The 16,613-nt window shown below is 41.1% G+C and overlaps 1 long non-coding RNA gene across 1 annotated transcript; it reads left to right on the top strand.

Moving 5' to 3' along the window:
* On the top strand, positions 10,739 to 16,178 carry LOC108636333. The gene is made up of 2 exons (XR_001918256.1): positions 10,739 to 11,392; positions 12,883 to 16,178. It is a non-coding gene; the product is annotated as an uncharacterized LOC108636333 (long non-coding RNA).

Genomic DNA, 16,613 nt, shown 5'->3' with positions numbered 1-16,613 from the left:
TGTGATTTGAGAACCAAGAGAAGGAAGGAATGCAGTGCTACGCTCTTAGTTATTTTAGACTCAAACGAGAAAATGGTATTTCATAAAATTTTTATTTAGCGTCCTGAAAAAGTCCACCTAGCACCACCTGATAGTTATTATGAGCAGACTGTCAAACTCTTACCTGATTGTTCATATATAAAAGTAATAATGGCTTGATAACTTGTGTATTAGCGTCTTATATCTTCAGTTCAGTTCAGCCACTCAGTGGTGACCGACTCTTTGCGACCCCATGAATCGCAGCACGCCAGGCCTCCCTGTCCATCACCAACTCCCGCAGTTCACTCAGACTCACGTCCATCGAGTTGGTGATGCCATCCAGCCATCTCATCCTCAGTCGTCCCCTTCTCCTCCTGCCCCCAATCCCTCCCAGCATCAGAGTCTTTTACAATGAATCAAGTTTTCGCATGAGGTGGCCAAAGTACTGGAGTTTCAGCTTTAGCATCATTCCTTCCAAAGAAATCCCAGGGCTGATCTCCTTCAGAATGGACTGGTTGGATCTCCTTGCAGTCCAAGGGACTCTCAAGAGTCTTCTCCAACACCACAGTTCAAACGCATCAATTCTTCCGCGCTCAGCTTTCTTCACAGTCCAACTCTCACATTATACATGACTACTGGAAAAACCATAGCCTTGCCTAGACGGACCTTTGTTGGCAAAGTAATGTCTCTGCTTTTGAATATGCTCTCTAGGTTGGTCATAACTTTCCTTCCAAGGAGTAAGCGTCTTTTAATTTCACGGCTGCAGTCACCATCTGCATGTATTCATCTGTAAAACACACCTACCTTGGGGGGCTATGTGGATTCAATGAAATATAAAGTATGTAAAACTCTAACCAAAGCAGTTTTAAACGACTGTCTCAAGGCATTATCCTATGTACATGCAAACAAAAACCACAATAATTGACCAATAATAATTAGCAAGTGAGTGAGCCCCAGGCCTAGCTCCTTAAGGCAGATTACTTAATTTCTGAGTAGCTAAACTGGAATTTGGTCCAGGCATTCTGAATTCTAAAACTGGGGCACTTAACCCGCAGGAAACACAAAATGTGTTTCACAAGCTCTCTCTCAGGCCTCTACCTGTGCATAGCATGGGGGACCAGAAATCAAAGACCCAGTACATGCCCGGAAAGTTTACACAGTTAAACGGTGTGTGGGGAGGAACAACTCCACATTAACCATTTCCAAAAAGTAGAAAATTACTATCTCTCTTTATTAGAATTGAGCTGTAGGTACATTGCTCAGTAGTTTGCCTATTCTCTCACAGAATCTGGTAGAATTGGTTTACAAAATCAATATGGCGTTTTTTTGTTTTTTTTTTTAAGGAGCTGCATAAAGTTACACATCACTTATGTCTCACTTCAGTTCAGTCACTCAGTCATGTCTGACTCTGCCACCCCATGGACTGTAGCACACCAGCTTCCCTGTCCGTCAGGAACTCCCGGAGTTTACTCAAACTCATGTCCATTGAGTCGCTGTTGCCATCCAACCATCTCATCCTCTGTCATCCCCTTCTCCTGCCTTCAGTCTTTCCCAACATCAGAGTCTTTTCCAGTGAGTCAGTTCTTTGCATCAGATGGCCAAAGTATTGGAGTTTCAGCTTCAGCATCAGTCCTTCCAATGAATATTCAGGACTGATTTCCTTTAGGATTGACTGGATTGATTTTCTTGCAGTCCAAGGGACTCTCAAGTCTTCTTGAAAGCACTGGTCATAGCAAATAGCCTCTTTCAACAACACAAGAGAAGACTCGACACATGGACATCACCAGATGGTCAATACAGAAATCAGATGGATTATATTCTTTGCAGCCAAAGATGGGGAAGCATTACCTTTCTTTGGGACTGGAATGAAAACTGACCTTTCCTGGGCCTGTGACCACTGCTGAGTTTTATAAATTTGCTGGCATATTGAGTGCAACACTTTCACAGCATTATCTTTTAAGATTTGAAATAGCTCACCTGGAATTCCATCACCTCCAGTAGCTTTATTTGTTGTGATGCTTCCTAAGGCCCACTTGACTTTGCATTCCCGGATGTCTGGCACTAGTGAGTGATCACACTATCATGGTTATCTGAATCATGAAGATCTTTTTTGTACAGTTCTTCTATGTATTCTTGCCACCTCTTCTTAATATCTTCTGCTTCTGTCAGGTCCATACCGTTTCTGTCCTTTATCGAGCCCATCTTTGCATGAAATGTTCTCTTGGTATCTCTAATTTTGTTTATGATATCTTTAGTCTTTCCCATTCTATTGTTTTCCTCTATTTCCTTGCATTGATTACTGAGCAAGGCTTTCTTTTGTCTCCTTGCTATTGTTTGGAACTCTGCATTCAGATGGGTATATCTTTCTTTTTCTTCGTTGCCTTCCACTTCTCTTCTTTTCTCAGTTATTTGTAAGCCTCCTCAGACAACCTTTTTGCTCTTTTTTTTCTTGGGGATGGTCTTAATCACTGCCTCCTGTACAATGTCATGAACCTCCATCCATAGTTCTTCAGGCACTCAATCAGATCTAATCTCTTGAATCTGTCACTTCCACTATAATCATAAAGGATTTTATTTAGGTCATACTTGAATGGTCTAGTGGTTTTCCCCACTTTCTCCAATTTGTCTGAATTTTGCAATAAGGAGTTCATGATCTGAGCCACAGTCAGCTCCTGGTCTTTTTTTTTTTTTTTTTTTTTTTCTGACTGTGTAGAGCTTTTCCATCTTCGGCTGCAAAGAATATAATCAATCTCATTTCGCTATTGACCATCTGGTGACATCCATGTGTAGAGTCATCTCTTGTGTTATTGGAAGAGAGTGTTTGCTATGACCAGTGCATTCTCTTGGCCAAACTCTGTTAGCCTTTGTCCTGCTTCATTCTGTACCCCAAAGCCAAATTTACCTGTTACTCCGGGTATCTCTTGACTTCCTAATGTCCTATGATGAAAAGGACATCTTTTTTTTTTTTTTTTTAATGTTAGCTCTAGAAGGTCTTGTAGGTCTTCATAGAACTGTTCAACTTCTGCTTTTTTGGCATTACTGGTCAGGGCATAGACTTGGATTACTATGATACTGAATGGTCTGCCTTGGAAATGAACAGAGAGCATTCTGTTGTTTTTGAGATTGCACCCAAGTACTGCATTTCAGACTCTTTTTGTTGACTATGATGGCTACTCCATTTCTTCCAAGGGATTCTTGCCCACAGTAGTGGATGTAATGGTCATCTGAGTTAAATTCACCCATTCCAGTCCATTTTAGTTCGCTGATTCCTAAAATGTTGACGTTCACTCTTGCCATCTCCTGTTTGACCGCTTCTAATTTACTTTGATTCATGGACCTAACATTCTGGTTCCTATAACACTGCTCTTTACAGCATTGGACTTTACTTCCATCACTAGTCACATCCTCAACTGGGCATTGTTTTCGCTTTGTCTCCATCTCTTCATTCTTTCTGGAGTTATTTCTCTACTCTTCTCCAGTAGCATATTGGGCACCTAACTACCTGGGAAGTTCATCATTCACTCTCCTATCTTTTTGCCTTTTCATACTGTTCATGGGGTTCTCAGTGCAAGAATACTCTAGTGGTTTGCCATTCCCTTCTCCAGTAGACCATGTTTTGTCAAAACTCTCCACCATGACCTCTCTGTCTTGGGTGGCCCTACACTGCATAGCTCATAGTTTCATTGAGTTAGGCAAGGCTGTGGTCCATGTGATCAGATTGGTTAGTTTTCTGTGATTGTGGTTTTCATTCTGTCTGCCTTCTGGTGGATAAGGGTAAGAGGCTTATGGATGCTTCCTGATGGGAGAAACTGACTGAGGGGGAAACTAGGTCTCCTTCTGATGGGCTCAGTAAATCTTTAATCCAGTTTTCTGTTGATGGGCGAGGCTGTGTTCCCTCTCTGTTGTTTGACCCTAGACCAAACTATGGCAGGGGTAATGTGCATAATGGCGACCTCCTTCCAAAGGACTTGTGCACACATTGTTGTATTCAGTGCCCCGACCCTAAAGCAGGCCACTGTTGACCCACGCCTCTGCCAGAGATTCCTGGACACTCACAGGCAAGTTGGGCTCGATCTCTTGTGGGATCACTGCTCCTTTCTCCTGGGTCCTGGTGGGCATGAGGTTTTGTTTGTGCCCTCCAAGAGTCTGTTTTCCCAGTCCTGTATAAGTTCTGTAGTCAAATCCCACTGGCCTCCAAAGTCAAAATTCCTGGGAGTTCACATTCCCTTTGCCTGATCTAGAAGTTCAGAAATCTGTTGTCAGTCCTAGAACTTTCTTAACAGTGTGAGAATTTATTTGGTATAATTGTTCTGCAGTTTGTGGGTTGCATGCTTGGTGGCTCTATGGTGGGTTTAGCCCTCCAAGAGGGCTTATGCCACATGCTGTGTGACCCCGGTCTGCTGCACCCAGACACTTATGCCTACAGGGAGGTTGTTGTTTCTTTGCCTTTTGCTCTTCATCTGTTGCCATATTTATCTTGGTTAGGAATAAGTTGGGCTAACTCAAAACCACTCTATTTCTATCAAAGTGGAATGCTAATGTAAGCAAAACTGCAGGTTCAGAAAAAAAAAAAAACACATAATATTATCAGAAGCTATTATTGAGGGCTATGGGCCAGACACAGGGCTAAGCATTTTACATGTATTAACTCATTTAATCCTGATAACAACCTCACAGGGTATGTACTATTATTACTGTGCTCATAAGAAAACTACATGTAGTGTATAAAGCAACAGACAGGTCCCCTATCCAAATAGTTTGGAATAGGTGGAATAGATGGAAATTAGCTTTCTGTCTAAAGCTCAAGTATAGAAGAGACATATGGTGTATCTGGGGGCTTTACAGGTGCCTCAATGGTAAAGAATCCACCTGCTAGTGCAGGAGACATGGATTTGATCCCTGGGTCGGGAAAGTCCCCTGAAGAAAGAAATGGCAATCACTCCAGTATTCATACCTGAGAAATCCCATGGACAGAGGAGCCTGGTGGGCTGCAATTCATAGGGTTGTGAAAGAGTCAGACACGACTTAGCAACTGGACAATAACAACAGAGTTTATTTGACCAGCTATAGAAAGTCACCCTGAGGAGGAAAACTAGCTTCTCTACCAAGCCCTTACTGTAATCAGGATGAATATGTTAACATATCTAAAAATGGAGTTTTCAAGAAAACAAAAACCAAAAAAATCCAAAATACAGATATAATGTATCCACTATTTCTGCCAAGAGGCAGTAAATCTAGAAATAAAAATCAAAATAAAAACATGCAAAAATATCCTCAACTACTTGATTTTTTTTTTAAAAAGTCAGTCCCCCAAACTCTTTTGGATCAAAGAGAATTAAATATTACATACTGAAGAAGCATGACTCAATGGACATGAGTCTGAGCAAACCCAAGGAGATGGTGAAACTCAGGGAAGCCTGGCGTGCTGCAGTTCATGGGGTCACAGAGTCGGACGCGACTTAGTGATTGAACAACAGTAATTTAAAACATTAATATTAATAAATATTAACATTAATAAGTTTAAAAAGTAGAGTCTTATCTATGAAAACTAGGGAAAATGGCAAATTACATACTTAGAAAACTTGACTCAGGAAAATTTATTACCTCAATTCAAGTCAGCAAATAATTATTAAATCCCTGCTGTAGGAAAATCTGTTGAAACTGGGGCAGTTTATAAAGTGACCTCCCCACCCCCCCTCACCCCCCACCCCCAGCCAATTTCAGAGCTGGATTTGATCCTGAACCTTTTATTTATATAATCCAAGTATTTTTTAGGTCAGTTTGAGTTAGCTTTCTCTCATTTAGAATGAAAGAGCTTTCACGGAATAAAGACCCCTTTTCTCTTGTGACACTTTATTCTTTTGTTCTATCCAGCCATGGTCTGGAGTCAGGTGAAAACAGGAAAGAAGTGAGTGTTGGGACGGACATCCTAGCTGCAGGACTAAAGGACCTGACCATTTTCATCTGTGGTTTTGGAGACAAGGATAGTTTCAGCATTCCTGGCAGGTCCTGCACCTGGTCGGAGCAACTTTTTTGTGTAGTCCATTTACACGCATGTTGGGAGAAGACATGTATGAGAATCATCTATTTCTTTTGTTGTCACAAGTATCCTAAACACCAGAACTGTGCTTAAATGAATATCCTTAAGGTCAAAATGTGTCTTCTACTTTCAACTTCCGTGAAATTCTCCAGTATCCTTTCAATAAGCCTTCTTCATGTCCTTTAAATGGGTTTCTGTTTCTTGTAATCAATCCATGGCTCTCACAGAAGTACATCCTCATCCCCTTGAGGAAATTTTTTCCTTGCTTAAACAAATGGAACCAATATCAATGATGATATTAACTATACCTCTTGCCAAGGAAGGAGGCAGAGGACTTTGCACAAAGCATTAAAGATAATTGAGGCTTAGTTTCCTCCCCTGTGATTTGGGATTAAATTATGGTAATCAAAACAGTATAGTGCTGGCATGAAAGCAGATATATGAATCAATGCAACAGGATAGAAAGCCCAGAAATGAACTCATGGATATATGGTCAGCTAATCTATGACAGAGAAGGCAACCTGGACAGCTACATGGTAAAGAATAGAATTAGAACATTCCACAACATCACGCACAAAAATAAACTCAGCATGAATTAAGGAACTAAATGTAAGACCAGATAATATAAAATTCTCAGAGGAAAACACAGGCAGAACACTCTTACAGCAGCAATATTTTTTGGATCTGTCTTCTAGAGTAATGGAAATAAAAACAAAAGTAAATAAATAGGAACTTATCAAACTCAAAAGCTTTTGCACAGCACAGGAAACCCAAAAACAAAATGAAAAGACAACCTTCAGACTGGGAGAAAACATTTGTAAATGATGCTACTGACAAGGGGTTAATTTTCAAAATTAATTTTGAAAATGTCAGCTTATGAGACTGAATATTAAAAAAAAAAAAAGCTCAGTCAGGAAAAGAAAAAAAAAACCCACAGGGAGGAAACTTAAACATTTCTTCAGAGAAGACATATAGATGGCCAACAGGCATGTGAAAAGGTGCTTAACATTGCTAATTATTAGAGAAATGCAAATCAAAACTACAGTGAGGTATCACCTCACACCAGTAAAAAATAGACATTATTAAAAAATAAAAATAATAAATGCTAGGGAAGGTGTGGAGAGAAAGGAACCCTTCTACATCATTAGTGAGAATGTGAATTGGTGCAACCACTATGAAAAACAGTATAGAGGTTCCTTGAAAAAGTAGAAACAGAGTTATTGTAAAATCATGCAGTTCCACCTCTAGGCATATATCCAGAGAAAACTAATTTAAAAAGGTACATGCACTCCAGTGTTCATATTGGCCCTATTCACAATAGCCAAGAGATGTAAATGACCTAAATGTCCATCAACAGATAAAGATGTGAATACAGTCAGTGGAATTATATATATATATATATATTTCCAATGGAATATTACTCAGCCATTAAAGAGAATAAAATAATGCCATTTGCAGCAACATGGGTGGACCTAGAAATTATCATTTTAAGTGGAGTAAGTCAGGGAAAGACAAGTATTATATGATATCACTTATATGTAGAATCTAAAAATATAATATAAATTAACTTGTTTACAAAACAGAAATAGACTCATAGACATAGAAAACAAGTTTATGGTTACCAAAGGGGATATCAACTGGTAGGAAGGGTAGGAAGGGACAAGAGATAAATTAGGAATTTGGGGTTAATGTATATACACTACTAGAGAGAAAACAAGTAGACAATAAGCTCCCTACTGTGTAGCATAGGGAACCTTACTCAATATCCTGTAATAACCTATAAGGAAAGGAATCTGAAAAAGAATATGCATATATATATACACACACACACACACACAAATATATACATCATATTCCTGAATCACTTTGCTATACACTTGAAACTAATACAACACTGTAACTATACTTCAATAAAAAAAAATTGTTTTTAAATAAGAACATCTCCTTTGTAGGGTGTTTGAGACCATGGCTGCAGAGGCCGGAGCTGGCAGATTTCGGCACTGGTGGGCACGCAGAACTGGTAGTGGGGGGTTGGAGAAGAGCCCTTGAGGGAGAACACAAGTGAGGGTATAGAGCAGAGGCCCCCAAATCTCCCACACATCTGCCTCGTGGAAGGGAAGCATTTTAAAATACAGACTTCATGCCCTGTCTTGAAACTCCTAAATCAGGATCTTTGGAGGTAGGAAGAAATGTGATTTCTGGATGATGTCCTGTAGCTAATCTAAAACCAGTCTAACAAGTGCTTAAGTGCTATCAGAAAAGAAGAGGAAGCAGGCTTGCATAAGAAGAGACTGGGCCAGAGGCATAGCCAAGTGTTAAGATTCAGTGGGTAAAATACTTAATTTTCCAAGGTATTTATTTCTGTTACTTACTTCTTGTGCTGTCTGCTATATTGGTTAAAGTTTATGCTATTAAAAAAAAAAAACTATGCTTTTAAGAAAATTTAGGGCAACTGAATAGCAAAACGTGTTCTACCAATGTATAGAAAATATTCATGTTAGATCCAACCAGTTCATCCTAGAGGAGATCAATCCTGGGTGTTCATTAGAAGGACTGATGTTGAAGCTGAAACTCCAGCACTTTGGCCACCTGATGTGAAGAGCTGATTCATTTGAAAAGACCCTGACGCTGGGAAAGATTGAGGGCAGGAGGAGAAGGGGACGACGGAGGATGAGATGGCTGGATGGCATCACCAACTCAATGGACATAGGTTTGGGTAAACTCTGGGAGTTGGTGATGGACAGGGAGGCCTGGCATGCTGCGGTTCACGGGGTCGCTAAGAGTTGGACACAATGAGCAACTGAACTGAACTGAAACCATGATTAAAGTAAACCAAAAAAGCAAATAAAGCTCAAATTATATTTGTTGTTCATATATCAAAATATTCAGGTGAAAATGAAGACCAACTAACGATATAATCATTGTAAATTATATAACTGAAAAAAATGAAATATTAGTCACTCAGTTGTGTCCCACTCTTTTCAATCCCGTGGACTGTAGTCCACCAGGATCCTCTGTCCATTCTCCAGGCCAGAATACTGGACTGGGTTGCCATTCCTTTCTCCAGGGGTCTTGACCACCCAGGAATTGAACCCAGGTCTCTTGCATTGCAAGTGGATTCTTTACTGTCTGAGCCACCAGGGAAGTCAATTTCCCATGGTAAAGAACATTCATGGAATGTTTAATATAGTCTGGGCACAACTCTAGGTAGGTATTATGATATCCATCTTGCTTATTAGGAAACTGAAGTTTAGGAAATTTAGATAATTAACCTAAAATCACACAGCTAAGGAGTGACAGAGGTCAGATGTCAGGACCAAACGGAATGCCCCATCAAGGACAGCAATAGAATCTCCATCTGGGTGTGGGTGGCCACGCTGGCTCTCCTTTACTCTTGGTATCTGAGGATCAGGAGACGGTCAGTCAAGCCAGCCCACAGTTGTGGCCGACAGAAACCACACTGAGTGCTTCATGTGTGGCTGAGCACAGTTAGTAGCGACTTGCTATCTCCACTGTGAAGACAGCTTTTGAAGTTAAAGAAATTTCCTGTTGTGTTTAGGCTCACAAATGGTCAGAAGAACATTAATATTTGACTGTAAGGTGAAAGCAAGCAGAAGGAAGTGCTGGTCTCAGTCACCAGAAGTTAGGTTGAGTGTCTGTGTGAAAGAAAGAACTCCACACACACACTGAAATAAGAAAGGACCAACTACAGCCCGTATCTTATGTGATGAGCAAGGTGACTCTGATGGAATCGGTTTTCAATTTCAGGCAAGTATGTAAAACAGTGATCAGCAAATGACAACTATGTGCCAAATGAGGCACCCCACACTTTTTGTAAATCAATTTTGTTGGAACATAGGCATACTCATTAATCAGTGTACCATGATGCTCCCACACTGCAATGTCATGATTGAGAAATGGCAAAAGACACTATGTGGCAATGTGAAAACATTATTCTCTGAATATTTATAGTAAAACTTTGCTATCTTTGTTCTAAAACATTTCACAAATGTGTGAAAGAGGAGAGTGAAAAAGCTGGATTAAAACTCAACATTAAAAAAACAAACAAACTAAGGTTGTGATATCTAGTCCCATCACTTCATGGCAAATACAAGGGGAAAAAGTGGAAACAATGACAGATTTTCTTTTCTTGGCCTCCAAAATCATTGCAGACAGTGACTGCAGCCAGAAATTGAGACACTTGCTCCTTGGAAAGAAAGCTATAGCAAACTTAGGCAGCATATTAAAAAAGCAGAAACAGCAGTTTGCTGACAAAAATCTGTATAGTCAAAGCTATGGTCATGTATGGATGTGAGAGTTGGACCATAAAGCAGACTGAGAGCTGAAGAATTGATGCTCTTGAACTGTGGTGCTAGAGAAGACTCTTGAGAGCCCCTTGGAGTGCAGGGAGATCCAACTAGTCCATCCTTAAAGAAATCACCACCCTGAAGAGTCATTGGAAGGACTGATGCTGAAGCTGAAGCTCTAATACTTTGGCCACCTGATACGAGTAACTGATGCATTAGAAAAGACCCTGATGCTGGGAAGGAAGGCTAAAGTAGAAGGGGGTGGCAGAAGATGAGATGATTAGATAGCATCACCAACTCAATGGACATGAATTTGAGCAAACTGGGGTATATTGAAGGACAGGGAAGCCTGGCATGCTGCAGTCCATGGGGTTGAAAAGAATAGGGCACGACTCAGCGACCAAACAGCAACAACAGCAATTTTAAAGAGATAAACTCAGGCTTGAGATGTTTCCTTGGATTATGGATATCAAACACATAAGGAGGTGAAGCCACTTGAGAAGGAACAAAGTCTAAGAGAATTCAACTGGACCAGGACCTTTGACTTCTGAGGTCAGCTTCTCCTGCAGAGAATGAACTTTGTTCACTAAAAAGGGTACGTGTTAAATACTCCAGCTCAGAGAACACTGTCTTGCACTTGGATAAGCTAAAGTGCAAAGCAATTGTGACATAGTTTGCCTTTTACAAATCTCACCTCTTGTTTCTGGTTTCACATTTTCTCTCTTAAGAACTTGGAACTATTGTGTTTCTATAAATGCGTCAGTTGGTAAGGGTCTGCTCTGCGTCAGAGATAATTCTAAAATATTTACATTCACACTCTGACTACTGCTTTATCTCCTTCCCTCTTTTCTGTTGTCGAATCAGAGCCCTTAATTTCTTGCTGGGCATAACAGTGTCCAGGATAACAGACATTCCAGGTGCTCTGTTGGTTAGAGCTCCGAATGGACTTGGATCCTGCAAATCAGATGTACTTGTGAGAGATCTGAAGAGATGCCAAAGTCGTGGTTTCACTGCTTCTGCCATTTGAGTAAGTTTCTGTCTCCCATTGCCCTGCCCCAGTTGTGATCCTGATGGTTTCCCAGTAGCTATAGGAACATCTGCACTGGTGCCCCCCACCCCCAACCGCCACCCCATCGTCCTGTTCTAAAAGGATGTCTTAGACCTTCCAACTGATTCCCTAAGCCATAACAAAACCTGTACTAAGTCTTTTTCTGATTAGACTAGTTGAAACGGCTTCTGTTCTTTCCAAGTGAATGCTGATCAGTCCAAAGTTAGGAATTTAAAAGTAAGGTGATACCTTGAAGTGCCAGGGTCCAGCCCCGGTGGATCCAGGGAATTCGAAGCGGGGATGGAGTCGGCGATTAAAAAGAGATTAATTAGAAACTTAAAGAGAGATTAGGGAAGAATAATGTAGTGAAAAAATAGAGGAGAAAAGAGACTGATGTTCTGTGGTTTACACAGAAAGCTAATAGTCTCAAGACAAGAAACTCGCACCATCCACGTTAGGCCACAGGCGCCCACTTGAATAGTGGAGGGTGCCCCACCTTGGGCTCCCTCTCACGTGGGTCTTAGAAGCCCGGGCAAATAAGTAGACACGGTGAGCCTCTGTGTTCCAAGGGATCAGCCTGAAAAAGAGAGAGGGAGAGGGAGAAAGAGACTGAGAGAGAGTCGATACGGCGGGAGGCCAAGCTTGTGGAAAAACCCCATAACTTTATTTTCAAAAGGTGCTTATATACCCTAAGTTTTACATAATGGAAGATGCAGAGTCATGCAGGGGCAGCAGTCCTGACCCTTATCGATACCAGGCTTTCTTTCTGCATGTCTTTCCGTATACAAAAGGTCTCAGGTGATTTACATTATCTTCTAGCCAAGAGGCCTGTATGGCTCTCTTCCTTAATGAATGTTAATCTCACTTTCCCTGAAGTGTTTTTCTTTAATCTGCATCACCCTCAAAGCACTAAATAAAGTTACATCCCTACAGAACAAAGGTGCAGTGGATTATAACAAAGAAAGTACTTAACACAAAGATCTATGTTGCTACTTGTTTTTTCTATATACCAACTATATCAACAAATAAAAGATATGAAAACTTGGCAGCAAGTACTGGCTCAACAATGAAACCCTTAATCAGTCCTATTCTAACTATTTTAACTCCTCAGAAGCCCCTGCATTCCTAGGATGTTTTATGCTTCCTGCGCCTCTCAGGGTAGGGAGACTGTGAGCAACCACATGCGCAGTTGTAAAAGGTCCGGACAAACCTGTCAGGCAGGCTAGAAAGCCATCAGAGGGGTTTCTGGATTGAAACACTCTTATTATGCCCAGGAGATTTATTATCTAAAAGATCTAAATTAACTTTTTCCAGAAAAAGGTGGTGGGGGGACAGACCCCTGTTAATGTCAGAGGAGTTGATGAAAGGCATAATATAATAAAGCAGACAGATTTTGGTTCTGGGGGTAGATGCTCGAGAAAATCCAGAGGGGACTCCTGAGGCCTGATCCCGTCTTTGCGTTTTGTCAGGCCCCCTTCCTCATGACCTTTGCCACAGGTGGGATTCCCCATGCTGGCTCCCGGCACTGAAGGATATTGATGGACACTTTCCTGGCCTGGCCATCCAAGAAGCAGTTGGTAAGGACAGCAGCAGCTGGCTCTCCTTCTCCACAGGTTCCGCCTCCACTGATTTAATCGCAGAACCCGAGGGTGCTGAGGGCCACCCGGAACTCTGCTCAGGAAAGGTGAGAGAATCTCAAGCTGTAGCAGAGAATCTACACCTGTGTTAAAGAATCTAAAATATTTGTGAACCTAATAATTTGGTGCTTCACAGTGTTAAAAATCCACTATATCAGTACCTCCACACTGAAGCAATGGTAAGAATTTGCTCTGAAGTGGCATAGTGGCCCTAATTCCTAGACAAGAACACGTCCAAAGCCTTCTGGGCTTGGCAAGAAGAATCAGCCCAGCAGTGCAGATCAGGTTAAGGGTGTAGCCCTACCTTTCAAAATCCTTATTTTAGGGCATCATGGAAGCCCCCTGTGTTAGTTTCGAGTGCTCCCGTTAAAAAGTACCACAAATTGGGTGGCTTGAACCACAGACATTTACTATCTTACAGTTTTAGAGGCTAGAGTTTGAAATCAAGGTGTCGGCAGGGCAGTTTCTTCTGAGAACTGCCAGGGAAACCTGTCTCGTGGCTCTCCCCTGGCTGTTGGTGGTTCACTGACAACCTCTGGCATTTCCTGTCTTGTGGCTGCATCACCCTGATCTCTGCCTTATCTTCATGTGGCATTGTCGTTGTGTGTGTGGCTGTGTCCAGAATTCCCCTCTTTTTGTAAGGACACAGGTCATATTGGGTTAGGGCTCACCCCAATGATCTCATTTCAACTTGACGGCCACTGTGAAGATCTTGTCTTCAAATAAGGTCACATACTGTGGTACTTGGAGTTAAGATCAGGCATATGTTTTTAGGATGGAGGACACAATTCAACCCATAGACATCATCATTAGACTGAAAAATGGCTGTGCAGACTGTAGCAGGTAGGAAGGAATGAAAACCACATCTGTGGACTTCTGTTGATAAACAGAAACATACATATAAGTGTGTGTATAATTTCTAGATGATGTCTTTGGGTTCAATTTTTATACAGAAACTGACCAGGTGAAAGACTGCGTGCCTATTAAGAGGAAATTCTTTACCAGAAAAACCAAAAACTTGGCCTGCCAAAGCCTGACTGTCTTGAGTCAGTCTCAATGCAAACTTAAGTACCAAACTTAAACTAGTGAAAAGCAGGACGTGAGAGTTTGCAGCCCCAAGAACAGCAGGCACTCCAGTGCCCAATGGAGTGTGACAGAGGAGACTAATGGACCAGGAGGGACCACGTAAACAAAGCCAGTGGTCTTGGAGATGACAGAGGAAGCAGAAGTTTTTGGATGGGCTAACCTAGGAAATTATAATTGTCTATTGCCAGGGCAGACACCTCTGAAATTCCTGCCCATTACAATATTTTTTTTTTCTGAAGAGAATCTTTTATTATAGTCATCCTGTCCCTATTCCACCATAGAATTGTGTGTGTGTGTGTGTGTGTGTGTGTGTGTGTGTGTGTGTGTGTATGTGTGTTAGGCATGGGGGAATAACTTACCAGTCACTTCCTGGATCACCTGTCCATAGGTAGCCACATCTGGACCTAATGGAGAGAAATTTGTGTTCTCCTAATGAAGACACAAAGAGAACTTTGTGTCCCTCAGATATCCTGACCTAAACCAGAGCTGGGTTTAGTCTCTCAATGGAACTTTGAAGTCATCTCTTAGGTAAGGTATGAGTTTTCTCTCTGGGATAAAGGGTGCTCACGAATCTCAAGGATGGAAACTGTGGTCTTTGGCAGACTGCTAGATGTCCTCCGATAGCTATTCTTCCCCTTTCTTTTAATCTATGGCAATAGAACCCCCAATATTTTATCTGGACACAAGATCACTCCAAATAAAGACTAATATATTTCTGAGCGTCCCATACAGCTACAGCTGTGGTTTTGAATTAGTTTCTGTCAATCAGCTGCTCTCTGGAAACATTCAGAAGGCAAGAGCCAGGAGAGGTGATGAGGAGGTCTCTGGTTGCCTGCAGTGGCTTCTTGACCAGAGAGGCTTTCCTGGGCATTGTAGAGACAAAGTAATTTTAAAATTGGTAACCATAGGAGCAGCTTCCCAAATGGACAGGTGACTTCCCAAACATAGAAGACACAATAGGTCCCCTGGTGTCCCAGTGTTACGGTATGACTGAGATTTATTTTTGAGACCTCAAACTATAATTGATTTTATGTCTTCCCCTACAGTTCTTTAGGATCTTTAAGACTCTGGAAAATTCCTTTTCTATTTAAACTAGCAGAGGGAATTTTCTGGGGGTCCAGTGGTTAGGACTCTGCACTTTCACTGCCAAAGCTGTGGGGTTCAATCTCTTGTCAGGGAACTAAGATCCAACAAGTCACCAGGAACAGCTAAATTAAAGAACGAAAACCAAGGGAGGGGCTAGCAGAGTGTCTATTCACTGCAGTTGAATGTGTCCAGTACAGATTGGAGTTATTTTTTCATTTTATGGATAAAGAGACTAAGGCTTAGAGACAGTAGTGAGCTGGTAAACCAGTTCTCTATGGGGAAAAAGTGCCCACATTTGTAGCATTTGACACCATCTGTGGTAAATACTCCTACCGTGACTGGTTTCAAGTCTCCAAAGGTTTAAAAACCTTTAAGCAGAATTCCTAAAAGTTTAACAGTTGGCTCTTGCAAGCTGGCTCCTGTTCAAACACACCATGCTTACAGAATTTAAGTAACTTCCCCAACATACCAAGTCAGTAACTGTTTAATAAAAAGATTGAACACATAGTGATACCTTAAAAATCATTGCAGTTTATCAGGAGAGTTCTGGACTGCCAGTGTAACACTAACAGAAATGTACATCACATGGTATAAATGCTTCCAGTGTGTCCAGAGATTTCCTTAATGAACGCTGAGACAGTAGTTCAGGCAGGCTTGGGGTGAGTAGTCTTTACTGATAGTATTACATGCATGTGACATAAAGGGGATTTAAACAGCTTAAGACCATCAAAATTGCAAGTGGGACTTAAGGAATGAGAGATATAATTCATAAATTGAAAATTTTAAAGTTGGTGCTTCCTGACTGCTGTGAGACTGAGTTTGTGGTTGGGGTAGTTATGCCACAGACCTACTAGAGAATTCCTGAAGACCACAAAGTGAATGGAAACTGAGCTTCAAGCATGTTTGTATTTTCATAGTATTGCTTTTTGATGTTAAATGAGCAATATTGAAACCTATCGAATATTTCCTGTTTTTCTGGGGTGGGGGTGTTATGAAGAAATTTATTGCTTTGTCTAATGAACTGGACCTGGTCACTGATCAAACCTCCTGATCACAATGACCCCAGACATCTATTTTTTTCCTTTTGTTGCGACTGTGATGGCCCAGCTGAGGTGAAGGCTATTTAGGTAAGTGCTCAGAATAAACCTTACAATGAGATGACAGACCTTTTTAAATTTTTGAGCAAAGGGCTAAATAATCTGCTAAAATAAGAGATAAATCATGCAACATTTCTTAGATCTTAGCATTCAAAAATTATAAGGCCCTACTGTATGGCACAAGGAACTATATTCAATATCCTGGTATAAACCATAATAGAAGAGGATATGAAAAAAGAATGTGTGTGTGTGTGTGTGTGTGTAAAACTGATGTGTATATATAAATATAAAACA

The sequence above is a fragment of the Capra hircus genome, chromosome 7, assembly GCF_001704415.2.
Source record: "Capra hircus breed San Clemente chromosome 7, ASM170441v1, whole genome shotgun sequence".
In the NCBI taxonomy this organism is placed as follows: domain Eukaryota; kingdom Metazoa; phylum Chordata; class Mammalia; order Artiodactyla; family Bovidae; genus Capra; species Capra hircus.
Note: the sequence above shows the minus strand (reverse complement) of the source record. Positions and strands in the feature narration are given on the sequence as shown.